Source organism: Meleagris gallopavo, chromosome 5, assembly GCF_905368555.1.
Source record: "Meleagris gallopavo chromosome 5, MGAL_WU_HG_1.1, whole genome shotgun sequence".
Lineage (NCBI taxonomy): Eukaryota > Metazoa > Chordata > Aves > Galliformes > Phasianidae > Meleagris > Meleagris gallopavo.
The window spans coordinates 8,720,262-8,741,268 of record NC_139408.1 but is presented as its reverse complement, the minus strand read 5'-3'; the positions used below and the strand labels follow the sequence as shown (position 1 = coordinate 8,741,268).

Genomic DNA, 21,007 nt, shown 5'->3' with positions numbered 1-21,007 from the left:
AAATTCTGAATCTCAGCCCCAGGAAATTATGAGTATGAAATCGTAACACCCAAATAGGCACAGGCAGAGGTCCCAGTGATTTCATCCAGTCAGATCTCAAGTAACAGAAGTTAGATCTGGATTTGTAAGTACCATCACCAAACCTCCAAATCCTTCAAGGTATCTTCAAAACCTGGACTCAAATCTTATGATTGCCAATGAGCATCCATTAGCATGGATGCATGAGCATTTAAAGGATGAAATGTTGCCCCCAGTCCACTTGTGTGAGGAAACGCACACATGCTTTAAAGGTCAGAGTCTGAGAGTTCATTCTGTGCTTTTATCATGCGTTAGGAGACATGGGTGGATGGAGGACTAACTGCTGCCAATGGAAATACTGTTTCTTATTCACAAGGACATGCAGCAGCAAAACCAAAATTACTCAAAACAAATAGTATTGAAATTACTCAGGTCAAGGACAGTGGAGCCAAGAACACCCAAGAAGGGTGGGACGCAGGTACCTTACATCATCTTGACATTTTAAAGGGACTTTTGGGGGGTTTAATGTTGATGCTTTCATGAAAGAAAAAAAAAAAAAGTCAGTTATGTGACAAAAATCTCTCCCTTTTCTCCTGTTCTTGAATTCTTTGAATAGTCATTCAGTATCATTGAAAACACAGAGGTATGTTCTTCCCACTGAGGGAGCTCCACAAAACCTGGCTCTTGGAGAAATATACAATAAGAGCTTCTTGTAGCAGATGTACATGCAACCACTGCATCAAGATAGTGAGCTTCATCCACCTATCACACAAATAAAAGATCTGGGCTTTTTGGTTTTGTAGCAGCTATAAATGGCTGGACCACGAATGCTGAGTTTCAAGTCAGCCCAAGCATAGCTTTGCCTCTTACACTGACAGTGAAGTTCAAGCAACAGAAATGCTGCAGATGGGCAAGCAAGTTTCACATGACTATATCAAGCAACAATATAGAAACGACCCCCAAGTTGTGGTCCCAAAATTTTATCATGGTTTCTAACCAAGTTTTTAAGTGAACCACTAGCTGGAGTCACCTTCTTACATCACCCACTCTGTCACTTTGTCCTAGCCCTTTGCTGGAGCACAGGCAAGAGTTCCCAGGCTGGTACCAGCAGGTTGTGTGACAAGGCATTTGTGGCTGTTAGTCCCTCTCCAGCACGTCTGTGTTGCACGTTGGTGGGTCTCCAGCTGGGCAAGAATTGCTGCCCCTCTCCTAACAGTTTGCTGCAAAGTATTCACAAGTCAGCCAGTTCACAAGCCCAGATTAGAAAGTGACACCAGTTAATATCACCTGATGGTATTGTTTAGCTAAAGATTCTTTTTTAAAGACACGTTTATAGCAGTCATTTTGACAGAATAATCACAGCACTTAGTGTTGGCTTTCATCTCCCTCATGTGACTGACTTGCTTCTTCCATTTTCTAGCGCTCAGCTGTGATTGCTGTAGTGGTTCAGCTATCTGCGCTAGTGCTAGAAACAGGCTTGTGCCACCAAGCTTAGATCTGGATCAAAAATACTGAGAGAGTCTGGGGGAGTTCAGATCAGCAGGTTGTAATCACTCTGCCTTGGTGAGGGTGACTTATCTCTGCAGCTGACTGTGATATGTGTCTGCTGGCTGAAAAGGGACAGGGGCAATCTGGGACTTAAAGTGGACAAGTCTGATTTGGCATCAGTCTCATCTCTAAATATATGTACTTGGAGAAATATTTATTTTACACACGCATATAGCTCTAAACACACTTAGTATATTTAGACATATTTTTATAAATATATGCAAATACACAAAAGATTTTGAAAGTTTCCCTTCTCAATGGGAAAAAAATAAAAAAAAGTCACCTTGTTCTGGAAATATTACAAGCTGTCACAGGAGTCAGAAACGAACGACTCTGCCTCCCTTGCCCTGAAAGCAGCGACAGATGCGTTGAAGTACTTCCCGGGCACCAGGTGGTGGTGGTGCAGACTGGAGGCAAGCACAGCGATGCTGCCAGCAGAACCCCGGCCCAGCACAAAGCAGGCATACCTCCTGCTCCCAGTGCGAGGCAGCTGGGTGATGGCTCTCATCGAGCAAAAGCAGCCGCATTGAGCAACATGGCGGAGAAGGGGGACGACGACGACGACATAATTTTAGTTCCCCAGAGCATTTTGTCATTTTACATATTTTTGCATAAAGCAGAATAAAACCTCGTGGCTTTTTCCAGCAGTGTTAGAGGTATAGCGAGACGTATAGATTTCCAGCAATACTCCTTTAGCTCACATTCTTGACAGTTTTCAAGAAAAACTGCCCAAACGTGACTTGCCAGTTTTCATGGAATTTTGGCTCGAGTATTTTTTAACTACTTAATATAGATCACATTTATTATCATCATCAGTGGAAAATATTATCTTCTCAGATTTCCTTATATTGTAAGCTCTGGGAATATAATTAATTCATTCCACAGTTTTACAAATATGTAAAACTATTACAAATACATCACTGAATGCATTTTCTTAAATTCCTTTGCAGTTTGCAGCTTTGTTTCTGGCAGCACCAATATCCTTCTGCTGATGATCATACTGTCCCTCAGCCCTAGAAATCTTCCTGGAATAAACCTACTGATTAATGCTCTTGTGACTTACTAACTCATATGGCAACACGGAACTATTTGTATCAGTAGAGGCTATTTGTCCCTCATATATGTGCACGTTTTGACTTCACATTTGATGCATCTCTCAAGCAGTTTGATGCTATCCATCATTCCACTGCAGCTCCAGCACTTCTGTTACAAAAAATTCCATTAGGCACTAGGGGTCAGTCAACTGTATTAAAAACATAAAGCAATTTACTAAAATATACATTTAATGAGGCCTTGGGGAAAGAAAGGATCACATGCACAAACAACAATTTCAGGAATCAGACCTAAACCTGTAGCAGATAAAGTATAAACTATGATCGGCTTGTGACAAATCCTCAGTATAACCCCACACCTGGTTTCTATCAACAGAACATATGATCTACAGTTTAACATCTTTTAGGACGTATCTATAGCTGTGAATTACCATGCATCAATCAGAGAAACTTTCCTCTTAAACAAATACAACAAACTGCCCAAGTTTGCCCAGAAAGTCGCTTGTGGCTTTTGTTGCTGTCACCTGTGGGTTTTCTAGCAGGTATGCACAAAAGCCAAACAGTGGTTTTACTTTGCATCCCCCTGGCTTTCCAGTGACCTATGTCACTTATTGCGCAGTCAGTCCTTGTGTCACTGTCATCCCAACAGGAGCTCACCTCACCTCTCTGAGAGCATTTCTTTGTGCAACCCAGTTTTGAGGATCTCTGATTGCTATGTTGCATTTCCCGCTCTGCCTGGGCAAGCACTTGAGCTTGCATCTCTGTCCAGTGAAGCACCCAGGCCTTCAGTTTCCTTTCTCTAGCGAGAGGTGGACACTGAGAGGAACAAATCCACAAAAGATGTTACCTAAATAATAGTGCCACCAACAACCAACAGGATAGAGCAGCGTCCCAAGTGACCCAATCAATCACTCCCAGAATCCTAGATCTCACTGATCCCCAAACCTGGATATACTTCCAATAAAAAAGCCTTGCAACATTTTGTGGGTGTCATGGAAGAAATCTGTCCTTGCTGTAGGTAATGAGGGAGACAAACAGGACCAATATCACACTGAAATTCCCAATCGTAGCATGTTCAGCCAGAGAAGAGAGAGTCTGAAGACCATGGTCATGGTCAGTGAAACAAGCTGCCCCACAGAGCTAACGGTGGGACTGCTTCTACTTTTCTACAGTGTCACTCCTCTTCTTTCCCTTACAGATGTATCACTTAGACAAGCTGGCTCCAGATACCCTTCTGTATTCATACACGTCATATTTGCTGTTTGTCCCTTGGCAGGGGGAGAAGACAACATCTCTCACCCTAAGCTGCAGCCGTGCTGGAAAAAGTACAGTCTCTCACTTAGTGAAAATTGAGAACTATCATTTTACTTGATCAGTCCCTGCAGTGCACATCCAGCTATCCAGCTGCTCATTCCATCTTCCTCTGGACACTCCCTCTTCACCTCTACCCTGCATGGTCACCTAAGCGAGGATTGCAGCTCTGCACATTTTAACAAAACAGAAATACATGCTCTAACCATAGCAGCAAAAAAGCAGCTGAGGATTGAAAAAACAAAAAACACCACCAGTCAGAGATTGCAAAAATACAAATGATTCAAAGCATGACTAGGGTTTCATACATCTCTTTCTGTACTGTTGGGTCACTTAGTTTTGTTGCGCAATTTATGCTGACTTCAGTTGTTAGGAAAGGTAAAACAACAACAACAAAAAAATTAGAAGCAACCTTACGGAAATCTAATTTAGGGAAGAGAATCTCACAGCAGCACAGATCTCTCCAAGTGACTCATACAGATTGTACCACTTGGAGCCAGTGGTGTCCTTCCACTCCAGTGCAACAGCTCAGTTTGTCCAGCGTCTTCTGGAAAAAGGATACCTGCTCAAGTACAAACAGCCAGTATCAGCATGAATAAAAATACCGTGCCTCTGCACATATCATTGTTTTCCCTTTGCCACAACATGCTCTGTAAGAACAGATGCAGATATTAGTCTGCTTTGTACTGAATTTTTCTAAACTCCTCTTACCAAGGTAGTGATATTCCTAATTCTTCAGGGGCAGAGGATTTTGAAATTGTCCTGCTGTCTCCAAGACTGGGAAAAACCAGAAAGCTAAAACAAAGGGGGAAGGGGCAACAACCCAAGCTCTTTGTTCCAGTTGGCATGAAAGCATCATTCTTACAATAGCTCATTTTCTCCTTCCCCCCAACAGCTGACAACTCATGGCAACTAAGGACAGGACTGCTATTGTCGTTAAGCAAACACTCATCCAATCTACGTAGGAAAAGAAGAGCTCCAGAGATGACGGCATGCTCAAAATGCTCACAAGGACATCCCAGGAGACAAATAAAGAGACACAGCAGTGGACGAAAGGGTTCCTGAAGTGAAACAGGGGAAAGAAAAGTGGTCTCACAGATGCAGTGGCTGCAGAAGTTGAAGAGTCAGACTGTCTGCCTAGAGACCCAGATGCTAACTAGGAGTTCGCCAGAAGAGTGCACACTGCAGCCTGGGCATCCTTTATGTGTCAATCTTCTACAGCCATCCTCTTCCGGGTTATGCTGTATGCTGCTGCCTGCCCACTGTCACGCATTTCTGCATGAGGTGATGGGGAAAGAGCATCCTGGGCATGAGAAGAGCCTTTAATGCTGTCTCTCTGGTGGCAGGACAGCTTACTTATTTAGTAACCAACACGCACTGAGGACGAACGCTTATGAACTTTCACAAATAATTTCTTTAGAAAAACACCAACAGACAAACAAACAAACAACTCATCACACACCCCCACAACATGTGTTTATTATTAGAAAACTTCTCTTTCTGTACAAGGCATGAACCCTCCCCCATATAAAGCATTTCTGCATGTTCACCACTCCAGCCACACACTTAAAGGGAGAATGGAGGCTATACATAACAACATTAACATGTGGGATGAGTTCCAAACAAAGCACAATGCACATTTTTCCATGAGCAGTTCTAATCCTCAAAGCAGGAGCATGACTGAGTATAGTCTAGTCATGGCAGCATTCGTCCAGAGCTTTAAGCTACTACAGGATAAGTCTGCCTTCAAGGTCTACCAAACTTGTTACCCCCTATGGTGCATAAAGCTACAGCCCTAATTTTCTGAAAAGTTGTGCAGAAAAACTTGCAGCTTACAGCTGCTGTAAATGCTGATGATGACATGCCTGCCATGGAAAGCAAACAAAGTTGTTTCTCCTCTGCAATAGCAGTGAGGGACAAAGCCAGATAGGCCTTGAGGGTGATTTGCACGTGTGGCTATAGGAAGCTAAGCATGACACAAGGGGTGTCTTTTCCAAAAAGGGATCTTTTTCAAGACCTTTATGCATGAATATAGGCCAGCCTCTCGAAGCAATTGTGCGCTTTGTGAGCTCTTCTTTGTGGAGTTATTCTGAAGACTTCACTCATAAGCAACAATCCCATTCAAATCAAACAAATTAGGGACTCAGAAATGCACAGGTCTGAAAGTACCTTTTACAGACTTCTCAGCTTATCACACCTTTGTGACAGCTTCACATAGCCCCTACACAACATCCAGGCAGTTCTACTCAGCACAGACAGCAAGCAGCTAACTTGTAGCTTGCTTCATGACAAAGAAGCACAATGCTCTTACTTGTCAAAGGGAGAACTGCTTTCATGCAGCAAATCCCCTGCTGCCCTTCAAAGGGATTCTCAATATGCTTCTGAACGGGACTTTGGTTGTGGGGGTTCTTACCTTAACTTGACCAGATTTAAGAAAAGAACCCGCTACCAGTCATCACATGCCCAAGACAGACCACACTCCGCTAAGCAAGGCTGCTGCGGTAGGGGGCGGCAGTCTGTATGCGTGGTGTCAAGTTCCTCCTCAGCTGCCTTACTGCCTTGGTCCTGAAAACTTTGCATGACTTCAGACATGTTTGCAACAGACTGTTTGTATTCATCACCATGAGCATCACATTGCTTGCCAATGTTTTGAAACTGGCGCTGGCTAGATTCCAAAAAGAGATGGATGTGTGATAAGAAGAATCATGGGGATTTAATTTTCACTCCAATGCTCAAAAATCCATCATTTTTCATTTGGATACCACAATGCACAGCATGTGAAGTCTTACGATCTTACACAGCAGAGGTAGAGCAATGCATCTTGGTAAGCTGAGCACCTCTTTGGAAACACTGCACAATTGGAGAGTTGTAGTGATGCATATCAATAACTACTTCAGTTGCACAATGACACAGTGTTGGCTGCACAATGTTTATGGATCTGTAATACAACTATACAGAATCATAGTATGTATTATCTTACTAGTCTTATGGACTCACCCCAGGCAAACCATTTGTGGCATGCATTTGTGCTGCACCAGCAGTGAAGTGGGGCATGGAGTGCTGCAAGACAGCACAGCTGCAGAAAATTGCTATTATTATGCTACCTCTCAGCATCAGTTTTACAAAAGCTGAAAATAAACTAGACTTTTCAGTGTGTCAGATTCCTTCCCAGAACATTATGGTTTTGTTCTCTTATCAATATGAAAATTCTACTAAAAAGTTTTGAGCTTTTTCGATTGTGAAATACTTAAGAAGCCACAGAGGCACTATGCAGATAAACAATCTTGGTACAACAGCAGCTGCAGAAGGGCAGTAAACATGCATTCTGGCGTTCTGCAACTAAACACTGTAAGACAAAAACAAGAAAGCATCCATGATTAGGGCGATTTATAGCCCAAAATAAACTTGAAGATTGATGAAGAGCACAAGATAAAAAAAAAAAAACGATTCCTTCCATTTCACCAGTTTTGTAATCAATTTGGAACGAGAGAGGAGAAGAATTTAAGAGATTAGGGGAAAGTCATTCTTCATTCCCCATGGGTCTGATCCAGAGTTTATTGAAGTCAATGAAATGACTCCCATTACAGGTCCACTGGATTTTTCAATCAGGCCACAAGAGATGATTACTAAAGTGGCTGTGCAAGGAGAATGAAGGTTGTTTCAGAAAAAATAATGATCAGGATTTTCCTTTAAGGGAATCATAGACTCCATAGGACAGTAAAAACTCAGTACACCTAGCCTCTGCATTCAAGAGTAAATTGTCGTCAACAGCATTCAATTAAGGAAACATTGTGATCAACAATTTTTTTTCTGTTAACCTACACAGGATGACTAGAGATGAAAACATAATTATGTTATTCCTGCTCCTTCTCTACACCCCAGGGAACTGCACACAAATTGTTATCAAAAGTACAATTCAAGCTCACTGTTTCCTCTGGTTTTTGTGTAGTTCTTTTACAACAATGAGGAAAACCTCCGAATGTGAAAAGTGGATGCTATAAGACTGGAGAATCTATGTGCAGATATTTCTTAAACTTCTCTTAATTCATTATTTACAATTTTTTGGGTTGTGAGTCAATGATGACTGTAAGTTGGAGTTCCCCCTGAAATTCTGCCTTTACAAGCAAGTTTTTTCAGGACTCAGTCCAGAAGAGGAAAATTAATGATTCTTGGAATCGTTATCATCTTTTGGATCACTTTTTTTTTTTTCTTCTCCATTTGTTTGAGACATGAATGTTCTGAAACACATGTCCATCAAGAACAGTACTGTTTTTTTTTTTTTTAAAGCTTCCATAGTGGTAAAAATGGAACGTTCTGCTTTAAGAAAAACAAAACCGTGAAAACATAAGCAAAAGAATCCCCTAAAATCATACCATAAGCAGTGAAGCAACTCCAGGTGACTTCATTGGGTCAGTAGTTGTCTGCACTCTGAAGGTCCTTTACATTCCTCTCTGTAACCTTTCTGAGACTGAACTTCCTTTTGATGTTCATCTCACTGCACTTTGCTAATTTGCCTAGGAATATAGGCGCTGTGTAAGTCACCAGAAAGTTAAAAACTGCAGTTCTTAACTCTTTACAATGCAGAGAAGCAACTGAATGATCAAAAGAGGGAGACAGTTACATTCCTGTGGGCAGTGAGGGTAACCTGTGGGGATGAGATGCTTCCAGAGCACTGCCCACAGTAGAATGCCATGACAAAGGCATTGTGTTGACTCAGGAATTACGGTGACGTTATAGCAGAATTTAGCCTCTGCAACAGGACAATAAAGCCTCTACAGGGCTGTTGCTCTCTCTCTCTGGTATCTAGGATCTACTTTTTGAAGATTCTCTTCAGGTCTTGAAAATATAGATATAAAAAGGAAACATATCCTCTGGTCCTTGCGACAGATATTTTCATAAAGTAGTCAGGAAGGCTAGCGATCCCTTGTCCAAGGAGTTGGTACTTCTCTTGCCTTGATCTTGACTTACAAAGCCTCTGCTGCTTTATAATGGTCTAAAAGAATTATGTATTGTGTTATTTGTCTCAGCAGGTCACCATTAACCCAGAACAAGGCTATTAGCTTTTGCCACTATATACGTACCAAAAAATCAAATTATTGCAATGTTCTGTCTCTTTATTTCTTTAATATTAAACTGGTTACCCTCCATTTGCTTAATTTTCACCGTGTTTAAGATAAGCTTCAGTCTCTTTCTCATTTCAGATCCCCGAGTGTACCTACAGATGAATACAAATCAGCTTTTCCATTTCCTTAACAAAATACAAAGGAATTAGACAAAATTTATAAATTTAGATCATTTTGATGATTTTATTATTTTGGACACTAAACATCTATCATCTTTGATTGGCTGGAACATTCAGATCCTCTTCCAGATACATCTGGCCTTAGTACAGAGGTATATCACAACTCTAATTTTGTGTACTAACAGATATTCATTTCTTTGTAGCAAGCTATTCATAACAAACACATCCCACATTTATAGTCAAAACTGGTCTCAGAAATAGTGATGTTTATGGAAGGAAATATTTTAATTAGGTCTATCTCAATAAAGCAATTAAAAACATGCACACATACCAAAACTAGAAAAAATTATGTATTGCCTTAAGAAATCTTCTATTCAGGTGGAAGTATCCACTCTCAAATAGCATAGCTAAGGAACCAGAAGGAGAGCTTTCAAGAAATGCTAAGAAAAAACCAGCCCTGAAATATTTTGAGTCAGAATCCTAATTGTTATTAGTTCCTGGCTGTACCTATGCTTTCCCATGTGTTGTACATAGGCAGCACTAAAACAAAAAGAACATCCCATTTTCACTCAGTGCTATGAAATCTGGTAATCTTTCTGCTGAATCAAAGGGTTACTATTCAACTTGGCATATTACAGCAAACTTGCTTACTTAGCCACTTTCAAACTGGGGCAGGAAGGACAAATGATTAGTGCTGAAGCAGCTGTTATCCAGGAGTGACAGCTCTTTCGAGCTTGCAAGCTCATTCCAGTTACTTCTCATGATTTGTGGAACGCTTTTCAGTAGTTAAACAAAAAAAGTCAAAATAATGATACATTTCTATATTCCACTGTTTTTTGTCAGCATATTTGCACATGTATTGTTCCAGGACACACTGGAGAGACAGCAGACACGAGACAATCAATTGAAGTACAAACTGATTAACACATTAAAGCAGCAGAAGCTGCAGATGAGCTGAAGTGACAAGTTCAGAGCGAAATAAAAAGGCAGAGATGCTAAAATGGCAGCAGTGTAAGATCTGTTAGTTGCATATTTTGTGGTATACTCATTTCTTCTTCTCAATTATTTTTGCAGTAATACCAACATTTCTTGGACTGAAGGCAAGAGAGGGGGAAAACCCAGCTCCCTGAGCTGAAACAGAGGGCCTGTACAAGGATCCCTTTCTGGACAAGTCCTTCCAAATGCAACACACAAAGCTACTAACAGTCCTTTTGAGAAGATGCAGCACTCCCAAAGCATGTGATCAAGTGTACTTCTGCTATAGCTTTTCAGTATTAGTTGCAATATTCCTGCCAGTATAGCTCTGTTACTGGGTTTCCACATTGTCCTGATTTGATCAGCCACACTCTGACACTTTTGATTTAAAAAACAAGAACAACAGCAACAACCAGCTTATGAAGACAAGATGAAGAAAAAGGGACATGCCATTAGTCTCCATGGCCTATCTGAACTTTGTTCTACACTGAACAACACTTGCTTGTCAGTAGGATTCCAAGAAAGTATGGAGACGACTTCATTTTTAAGTTTGCTTGGGAATATACTTCTCAGCTGCTATGCAGGAAAAAGCCCATTGATTAAAATTACATTACTGAGACCAGATCTGAGGTATTTAATGAGGTCTAACGTTAATTATGCAAGATCAGGAAAGCATCTGGGTTTCTTTGAGATCCCACAGATGGGCATATGAAGAACAAACAAAATAAGTGCTGCAAAAGAACAAACATAAACATGCCTGCAAATACAATTGCTCACTCTGCCTTGAATTACAAAACAGCATTTTTCACATGGCTAGAGTCTTAGGTCATAACAAGTGTCAGTGGAGAAGAATTCAAGAGAGGCAAAGATGTAATATGCTAGCAATACGTCTACTAGGACCTGGCTTTGGAAATAAGTTTTCTCGGAGAAAAGGCTTTAATAATAAGCAAGTGTATCGGATTTCTGCAAACACACTGTTAAGGTCGGCAGAGCAGCTGGCAGCAAGACGAGTTCTGTGACCTGCTCCTGAACCCTTCAAACTCATTTCCTGTCAAACATCAGACCCAAGAGGACAAGCAAAAAGCTGTTAAGCTCTTTTCTAGAAGAGTCTGAGATTAGAATTCCAGTAATGGCTCACATTCCTTTCCAGTTGTCCTGAACTGGCCACTTCCAGCGTTGAGGATTGCTATGCCGTATGGCAGCGCTCTCCTCCTCTGGGGAGAAGGAAGAGAGAGCGGGGGTGGAAGGGAAGAGTGAGGCCATGGAAAATAGGATCCAGCTTTTCGGACAGCAAACAGCAGAGTCAGATGTGCTATTCATTTAAATAAATTTGAGCTACTTCGGGTGGATCTAAACAGAGAGAATTGTTCAACTTGTCCTTGAAAGTAAAGGTAAGTCCTGATGCAATTTGCCTCTGCAATCCCCTCCTAGAGCTGAAAATGAGGAGGCCAAGGAGAGGCTGGCTTCTTCCCAAAGCCAGCAGACAGGAACTGGTGCACACAGCCAGAGCCAGCCACCCTTTCCCACCAGCACAGAAGAAAAAAGAGTCACCCTGCTCATTTCAGATCTGCACTTGTTCACATCACCAACTGTGAAAGCTTGTACAGTGGACAGATCAGAAAGAACATCAATCAGGCACTTTTCCAAAGAGAAGCACCCAACAGTTAACGTACTTATTCCAGTATATAAAACATACAACCACATGAACCACTTTGGATTTTCCCTAGTTTCCACCACATACTGGATGCAACATTTTCAGAACACTTGAAAATAACTAAATGAAAAGCCTAGCAAGGAATATCCATATTTGCTTCTGCACAGCGGCTTCCTAGTTTTCTTGCACCAGCTCTGCCAGAGCCCAAGTTCACAAGGAATCACGACATCAGATCAAATTTCTCAAATCCCTCTGGTTTATTTGACAAGATCTTGAGTCCCCTGAAGATTCAGTTGTGTAGCATGTCTACAGATGGAAAAGTATGGTATGATATTAGAAGATACCATTTCATTCCATTTTAAGAAATAACTAGTATTTCACTCATTCTCTCTCTTTCCCCCACCTTCATTCTGCCCTCATAAACCTTTCTGTTAGAAACCACCATTTCCACCACAACAAAAACAAGATTACAATGACATTTTGCTTTTCTGCCTTTCAGGAGGCACTAGGTATCTGGAAATAAAATTAGTAATCATTAATTAGTTGCATCTCAGTAGCTATCTTCAATTTCAACTTTATGTTTGGATTATACTGCTATAAGAAAAGCAATACATCTAAATTTATAGCATACTTTGCATTAAGATCTAAACATAATATTAAGAAAAATGCTAAGAAAAACAAGAGAAGTAAACTTGTAGCAAATCAAAACATTTGCTTTCAGTGTGGATGAAAAGGAAATAAATCATCATAGATGCTCGCAATTTTGTTTCTTTTTTTTTTTTTTTTTTTTCTATTATTGCCTAGAGGCTTATATTCATCACTGGAAATAAGCCAACATCTGAAAAAAAAAAAAAAAAAAAAAAAAAAGAAGCACTTCTACAGCAGGTGTATAAATTTAACAATTTCTACCACCAACAGAAAATTGATATTCAGCATGATTTTTCGATTTTGGGTCTGTTTCCTCTAGTCAGTTCATTAAAATTTTACTGCCTTCATTCTCTAACCCAGAAATAGCAAAGAAACTCTTCCCTTTCCCCCCAAATCACACAGCTCCTAATCATTGGTTTGTGTCCCAGAGACTCCACTGCTGCACACAAATCACCACACGATCCTTCATGTCAAAAAACCTGAAGAATGCTTCAGTGGGATTAGATGTATTTTCCAGATTTACTGCTGGAAATCCCTGGAAGCCTAGGGATGAACAGACTAACATTTCAGTTCAGTTTAGTGACTCTTCAAACTGGGTAGTACAGCTGCTGGCTGAGCAATGACCGATCTGCAGCCAACACATAAAACATAGGGTTGAACAAAGAACAAATAAATAAAGAAAAATGCCACCCCCAGAATACAAGGCTTAGGCTCATTTAGGCAGACCACTGTGTAATGACAAGGTCAGCTCCCTCACCAAAGCCACAGCCAGACTGTGCTTTCTGCTCACTGTAACTTGAGCTTTTACTGCAGAAAGGATGCAAGTCATGTGCCATAACACTCTTAGGCATTAAAGGATATCACAGAATGGCCAGGGTTGGAAGGAACCTCAAGGATCATGAATCTCCAACCCCCCTGCTACATGCCGGGCCACCAACCTCTCCATTTAATACCAGACCAGGCTGCCCAGGGCCCCATCCAATCTGGCCTTGAACACCTCCAGGGATGGGGCATCCACAACCTCTCTGGGCAGTCTGTTCCAGCACCTCACCACTCTCTCTCTAAAGAACTTCCTCCTGACATCTAACCTAAATCTTCACTCCCTCAACTTAAAACCATTTCCCCTTGTCCTGCTGTTACCTACCTTTCAAAGAGTTGATTCCCCTCCTTTGTAGGGACCCTTTAGGTACTGAAAGGCTGCAATGAGGTCACCCCGCAGCCTTCTTTTCTCCAGGCTGAACAAGCCCAGCTCCCTCAGCCTGTCTTTGTAGGGGAGGTGCTCCAGTCCCCTGATCATCTTTGTGGCTCTTCTCTGGACCCTCTCCAACAGCTCCCTGTCTTTCTTGTACTTGGGGCTCCAGACCTGGACACAGTACTCCAGATGGGGCCTCACAAGAGCAGAGCAGAGGGACAATCACCTCCCTGTTCCTGCTGGCCACCCCTCTTTTGATGGAGCCCAGGATACCGTTTACCTTCTGAGCTGCAAGGGCACACTGCAGCTCCTTTTGTACCACAAGCTTCCTTTCCTGAAAGGACACTGTCAGTTTTTTTGACTCAGGATGATTTGTGGAATATGTACATTAATGCAGGAAAAACAACTGTGGCCACTCACAGTGAACTTCAAGAGGCTACAACTAGATCTGTCTCTCTCACAGTGATATTTATTATACAGCTTACAACTTTGCTCTTTCCAAATACTTGAGTCTGAATTCAAACTTCACAGTTCCTTCCCCTTGAAGTTCCAGATGTGCTTAGGAACATTCCCAAAATTTGAAAAACCTTGGATCCAGCTGAGAAACATTTCTAATGATTGTTACAATTAACTTGAATGGAATCAGGTATATGCAGTTGTAATCTCCCTTAAGCAAACAAAAAAAATTATAACAGAAATTTTCATATATCAAGCTAGTTTGAATTATACAAGGACAGAGATTTAAAATTAAATACTTTGGATACACTGAGAGGTCTGCTCTCAAGATACTAATCATAATGCATCAAGAGCCCTAAGACTCAGAACAAAAATAAGTTTGGCTTCCACCTATATAAATCATTTTGTAGTAACCTAATCAAAAACTACCCTGACAGTGCCAGGTCTTAGTGACCTCAGTTCAGATCAGCAGTAAATATGTCTACCATAATTAACTGATTTAACAAGTGAAGAACATGCTGCTGCATTCCACAAAAACATTTGCATTTCCCTCTATTCACACAACTGCGGTTATGTACAGAGTTAAACACAACTCCAAATTCATTATCAAACTATAAATAAAGCAGAGCAGAAGAGCACACACTTCCCAGTGCTGGTATGCTCAAGGCATTTTTGTTTGATAACACACATAATGCTATCTGAGGTTGATCCTTGAGGAAAGATACTGGAATAAAACTAAAAGTTAGCTTGATACCCGAGTTGTATTTCAGGTTGCAGTACAGGATGTTTTTGAAAATCATCATGTGAACCACTCAGCACTTTCTGAAAGAAAATTTGGGGGCAGCTAATTAAGTTTCTGCCCTACAAATTAAAGTCTGCTCTGCATTTAAGATGTATAACAAAATGCAGCAGAGTTCAGCATTCCCTTATTCCAGAAAATGTAACAGTGACTTACAGTTACGCTGTTGAAATTTACAGAATGTTAGGTGCCCCATTCCCTCACACACATATCACACTGCCTCTTGAAGCATCTCGTGAGGAAGGAATGAAATGCTTCCCTCCATTGACATTTTATTTTTTAGAGTTTTCCCAGCTGAGTAACTTCCCAGCAACTTTCTAATATTAAGAAAACACCTTTAGCCATTCAACGTATCTACACTGCAGAGTGATTATTAGTATCTCCTAAGCAAAAAAAAACAGAGCTCTTCAGCTATATACTGTTTCCCTGAGGATGTCTCTGCACTTCTCAACATAGCTCACGATTCTCATGTTCTAATTCACAAGACTGAGCACACAAATTGAAACTGCTCATCTTGAAAGGTACACTGCATAAAGCAGGTATCTTCTCACGACAGCAGTCTTTTTCTGTATCTATACAAGTGAGCCCCCAAATGAACACTCTAGGTGAGAACAGGAGCACAAATGGCTTCAGAGATCAGGATGGAACTGTACACTAATCAAAAGTGACAAAGACTCTATCTGAAGACTTCACAGAGCTTTCTCTCTGATGCCTGGGTAGTACTGCACCAACGTGATTAATTTTACATCTTTTTCTCCAGTTCTTTAGTAGTCTTCAAAGTCAGTGACAGTTGAGGAGGCACATCTAGCTAGGAATGCTAAAGATGGGTTTGGTAGCAAGCACTGAAACATTATACAGCAACAAACTCCTTTATTTTGGAGAAGACTCTGGAATCATTTTCTAAAATAAGGATAGATTTGAAGAACAATGATACATCCTAAGATTTTGCTTGTGCTCTTCCACTATCATACCAAAGAACTATGCAAGGCCAAATGAAAACGTGACCAAAATCCAAGTAACTGGATTTTAAAAGGCTGTCTTATCAGATGTAGAAAGTAAGAAGAATGGTTGTTGTACTGTCCTTTCTGCTTCTGAGCATAGTAAGTGTTGACTGCTCAGAGAATGGAGAAGCTGGGCTGCAGATACTAAGATTGTCATAAACAGGGTAACCACTGAAGAATGAGAAAACTTAGTCTACTAACATATCCCAACAAGCAACACTATTCACTAAATGAAGATGCTGAAAGTGGCAAAAAGATAACAAGGTTAGAACACTGTAAAAGCCAATGATTATTTTCACATTGAAGAATTTATAATGATAGTTCCTGAACAAATTGAAAACAAGAAACTGATTTAGCTGCAAATGGTCTGCTCCCAAAGAAGTGAACTGTGTCACAAGGCACTGCTGAAGAATATACATATCCTATATAACGGCACATGTAATCTTCAGATGTGAGGGATAGACTCAAGTTTTTCAGGGGAGCAAAATAATCTAGCCAAGGTTAGATCAGCATTATTATTCAGCACCAGTGGAACTCAACTCATTTTAGGCTAACGAAACACAACCTCAGGTATGTCCCGAACCATATGAACGTGGAGAAGTCCTTTGAAAACAAACTGGGTTCTTGTAGTTGCTCACTGCCCTGCACCCAGCACTCCATACGAATCTGATGTATATTCTAAAATGGCATTGGCATTCTGAAATCCAATCTTGCAGCTACTTCAAAGTTTGGCAGAAAAACAAATGGCTGTCATTTGAAAAAGATATTTGGGAACTTGAACAAGTTAAATAGGAATTGTTTTGGACCCCCATAAAGCCCAATTACTATTATCATTAGGAATTATGATAGTTTTTATCAAAGAGTATGCAGTGTTCACTTGCTAGCACGGAAATTATATTGTGTTTGAATATTTTGCAAAAGTTTCTAAAGGACTTTGTCTAAAAATGTCAGAAGTCTAACACCAACATGTATTATTTGGTCATGCCTGAATGGATTTTTTTTTTTTTTTTAAACCATGAAGCTGTGTCTTGATGCCTTTGAATTGGTATCTTTGGAAAAATGAAGGAAATATCTAAAACAGGTTTATTTCTTCTAGTGCAAATAAAGCAACTTTTTTTTTTTCCTTAAATTTGCAGTATGTGAAAGGGTATATAGATTTTTTTCTGGGAGGCAAAGAAGTAAAAGAGAAAGTCCCACAGAAGCTAATGACAACATATCATGGAACTTTATTGTCATCTGCAAAGTGCATGGAAAAGCTCATTGCTTTAACACAGCACAGGAACAACTTGGCTGTTACCTATTAAGGCTCATATCAAGTAGAAGGTCCTTTTTGCTGTACATGTCAGCAGAGTTCCATAGATGGGGAAAAACAAACAAAAACCAACCCATGAAGTTGCTTACAACTAGTGGATGCTTGCTATAAAAACTTTAACAAAAATGCCTTTTTTCCATGTATAAGAATGAGATTTGTTCACAAAAAAGGGAAAACTATTTCAAACAAAGAGAGCCTTAAATCCTTCAGAGGCAGTGGTTTTAACTTTATCAAAGCCAGAGTTAAAAGGATGAAGAGCTACTGTTTCTACAGTCTAAAGAATGGATATTCAAAAGGAGAAGAATGTAAATTAAATAAATGTTTCTGACATGCAAAGCACAAATGCCAAAGACACTGAAGCATTTTTGTGGTGTCCCAACATAGCAATTTTCTCTCTGTGACACATTGTAAGGATAGACTAGAAGAATTAAGGACTTTAGGACTGACCAATACAAACTCAAGTCCAGTACAAAGCAGTGTGTGAATTTAAACCATATGAAAAATCTCTATCCAAAAGGTCTAAGAGATATTGGCAAAACTGGGCTTTAAAGTATTACATATCTCATTTCAATAGTAAAAATGTAGCTGGCCAGCCACGTTAACAACCAAGCTATAACAGGACATATGTCACATTACATAGCTCTCAAACTTACATAAACAATAACTAGCTTTGTGAAATATTTGGAATAGTACATTTCTTCACCATAAAGCAGTGTTAAATTACATCACATGACTTCACTAGAGTTTGATTTGAACCAGGATGCCAGATCTGAATTTCTCTGTGCTTTTAAAGAATTTCTTGGATTCAAACTATTAAGCTAGTCTGTAACTACTGGACAGATTATCAAGATTAGCCCTGCATTAGATCATGATGCAAGGGAATATTTCCAAGTTGCATCACTTTTTCAGGTGGATACCTCACAGCATGGGACTTCAGGAGAGCAAACACATACCTGCTTAAGTTTCTCTTTGGCAATAAAGTAACTATGCTCATTCTAAGAGCTTGCATCAGAACAAAAGAACTGTTTTGTACTGAACGTCACTTCAGGAACAAGTTCCTATCCTATGTGCCAGTGCTAGGCCAACCTCCATTTTCTGCTTCTAGACCTGTAACATCTTAAAAAGTTCAGAAACTCTAAGAGCAACACTAAGACACTATGGCAAGATTTAATGAAGAATGAGAGTTTATAAGAAAAAGTTAGCATCCCTCTCATCCTTGTTGACTTGCACCATTTGCTTACCAATCTTGAGTCTCAAGGAGGTTCCCATGGTTGCTGTCACCAGCTATCCCAGGGGCAGTCAGTCATCATATAAAGTAGTAAAATTTATATACCTCACAATATCAAAAACTCACCTGACATTCTAGGAACACAGAATGAATCACAAAATGGCCTGGGTTGAAAAAGATCTTAAAGATGTCTATAAAGATATCTTGTTTGAACACACCTGCTGTGGGCATGACTGCCAACCACCAGACCAGGCTGCCCAGAGCACTCTCCAGCCTGGCCTTGAATGCCTACAGGGATGGGGCATCCACAACCCCTCTGGACAACCTGTTCCAGTGCATCACCACCCTCTGGAAAAACTTCCTCCTAATATCTAACCTAATCTCCCCTGTCTCAGTTTAAAGCTATTCCCCCTTGTCCTATCACTATCAACCCATGTAAACAGCCGTTCCTCCTCCTGTTTATACGCTCCCTTCAAGTACTGGAAGGCCACAATGAGGTCTCCCTGGAGCTTTCTCTTCTCCAAGCTAAACAAGCCCAGTTCCCTCAACTGTTCTTCATAGGAGAGGTGCTCCAGCCCTCTGATCATCATATTTTACTTACAAATAATTCCAGAGATAATTAGGGAAAGAAAATCTGGAGACTGCATTATAAGTTATCTTTTTGACTTTACTCATTTGTTTTAAGTAAGAGCTGAAGGATTGGTCATTGTTCTGGGGAAGATGACAAGCAGATCCTCCTGAAAGCTATGCTAAAGCATATGGAAGAAAGGGAAGTGAGCTGGGATAATCAGCCAACATGCCTGAGGGATGGGATGTCATTCAGAGAGAGACCTACACAGTCTTGAGTGGTGGGCCCAAGTGAACCTCATAAGGTTCAATAAGTCCATGTGCAAGGTCTTACACCAGGGTTGTGGCAACTCTCACCATCAGTGCAAGCTGGGAGTCATAACGTTGGAGCATAGTCCTGCTGAAAAGGGTTTGGGGGGTACTGGTAAATGACAAGCTGGACATGAGCCAGCAGCGTGCCTTCACAGTCCAGAAAGCCAACTGTATCCTGGGCTGCATCAAAAGAAGCATGGCCAGCAGGTTGAGGGAGGTGACCTTGCCCCTCTGCTCTGCATTGGTGAGATCTCACCTGGAGTACTGCATTCAGACATGGAGACCTCAGTACAGGAAAGACATGGACCCATTAGAGAGCATCCAGAGGAGGGCCACAGAAGTGATCCAAGGGATAGAACACCTCCTCTAAGAGGAAAGGCTGAGAGAGCAATGGCTGTTTAGCCTGCAGAAGAGAAGGCTCCGAGGAGAGCTGATAGCAGTTTTCCAGTATGTAAAGGGGGTCTATAAGAAGGAAGGGGACAGGCTCTTTAGCAGGGTCTTTTCTGACAGGACAAAGGAAACAGCTTCAAACTAGAAGAGGGGAGATTTGGACTGGATATAAGGAAAAGTTTCTTACAAGAAGGGTGGCAAAGCACTGGAACAGACTGCACAGAGCAGTGGTGGATGTCCTGTCCTTGGAGACATTCGAGGTCAGGCTGGACCAGGCTCTGGGCACTTGATCAAGCTGTGTCACTGTTCACTGCAGGAGAGTTGGACAAGATGATCTTTAAAAGGGTCCCTTCCAACTCAACAGATTCAATGACTGAGGTTCCACTTAACAAAATACACATAAACCACTTGAGCAAGATCTTAGGGTCACTCCTTTGGCAGTTTACTTGGCAGAGTACCTTATTGTAAGAACTTGATGCTCATCTTACAGACAACCAAAAGGCACCAAATACGATACACAAACTAGTTTCTGCAGTCACTGCATTACATAACAGCTATATTAAACTAACTGAATTTGCAAGTAATTCCTGCGCAATACATATCTTGATTACTACTTGCAACAAACACTGTCTCATAATTTCTTTTGTGAAATCATAATTCCATAGAATAAGAAGAAATTGCCACTTGCAAATCCAACTGTTTTCCCTTCATGGCACATCATACATGTCAGTGACGTAAGTAATGCATTAAATGCAAAGCATATAGGTATGCTACTCTCAAGATCAGATAGAGAGGAATACCTTATCCCTTCTTCTGAGCACAGGAGGTTCTTTGTTGATAGTTTGAAAAAACCTTTTCCAAGATGGCAGAAGCACGAACATAAGACATGGTCAACAATATGAAAAAGCTGAAAACCTAACAGTAGTTGTTAGTACACTGTAATGCAAGATTAATCAGGAATCCTTGATTGGCAGGTAAAACATCTGCATCTGTGAACAGTCTGACTTCAGTACCTCATGCAACAATTACTTACACTTGTTTTTAAAGCAATTACAACACTAAAATATTCTCCACCACATGAACATAACGTCCAAAGTTTCTTTTATTTGACATAGCTTCAATACCTTCAGCTTATGCACAGTTTAGGTATTTTATTTTTTAGTAGAATAACTCTATTGACATGACTACACTGAGAGGTATTCCTGATTTACACTAAATCCTTTGGGGAATTGGGACTGCATGCAGAAAAAATTCTATCACAATGTAGAAATTAGATGCTGAAGGTGGGCTCGTTGTACTTAT

The 21,007-nt window shown here is 40.7% G+C and overlaps 1 long non-coding RNA gene across 1 annotated transcript in view; it reads right to left on the bottom strand.

The window, feature by feature from the left end:
• Positions 1-13,865, bottom strand: part of LOC116217589 (uncharacterized) — a 45,262-nt gene extending 31,397 nt beyond the window's left edge. Inside the window, exon 1 of the long non-coding RNA XR_014883370.1 lies at positions 13,593-13,865. This is a non-coding gene — a long non-coding RNA (uncharacterized LOC116217589). The remainder of the gene's footprint in view (positions 1-13,592) is intronic.
• Between the last annotated feature and the right edge of the window lie 7,142 nt (positions 13,866-21,007).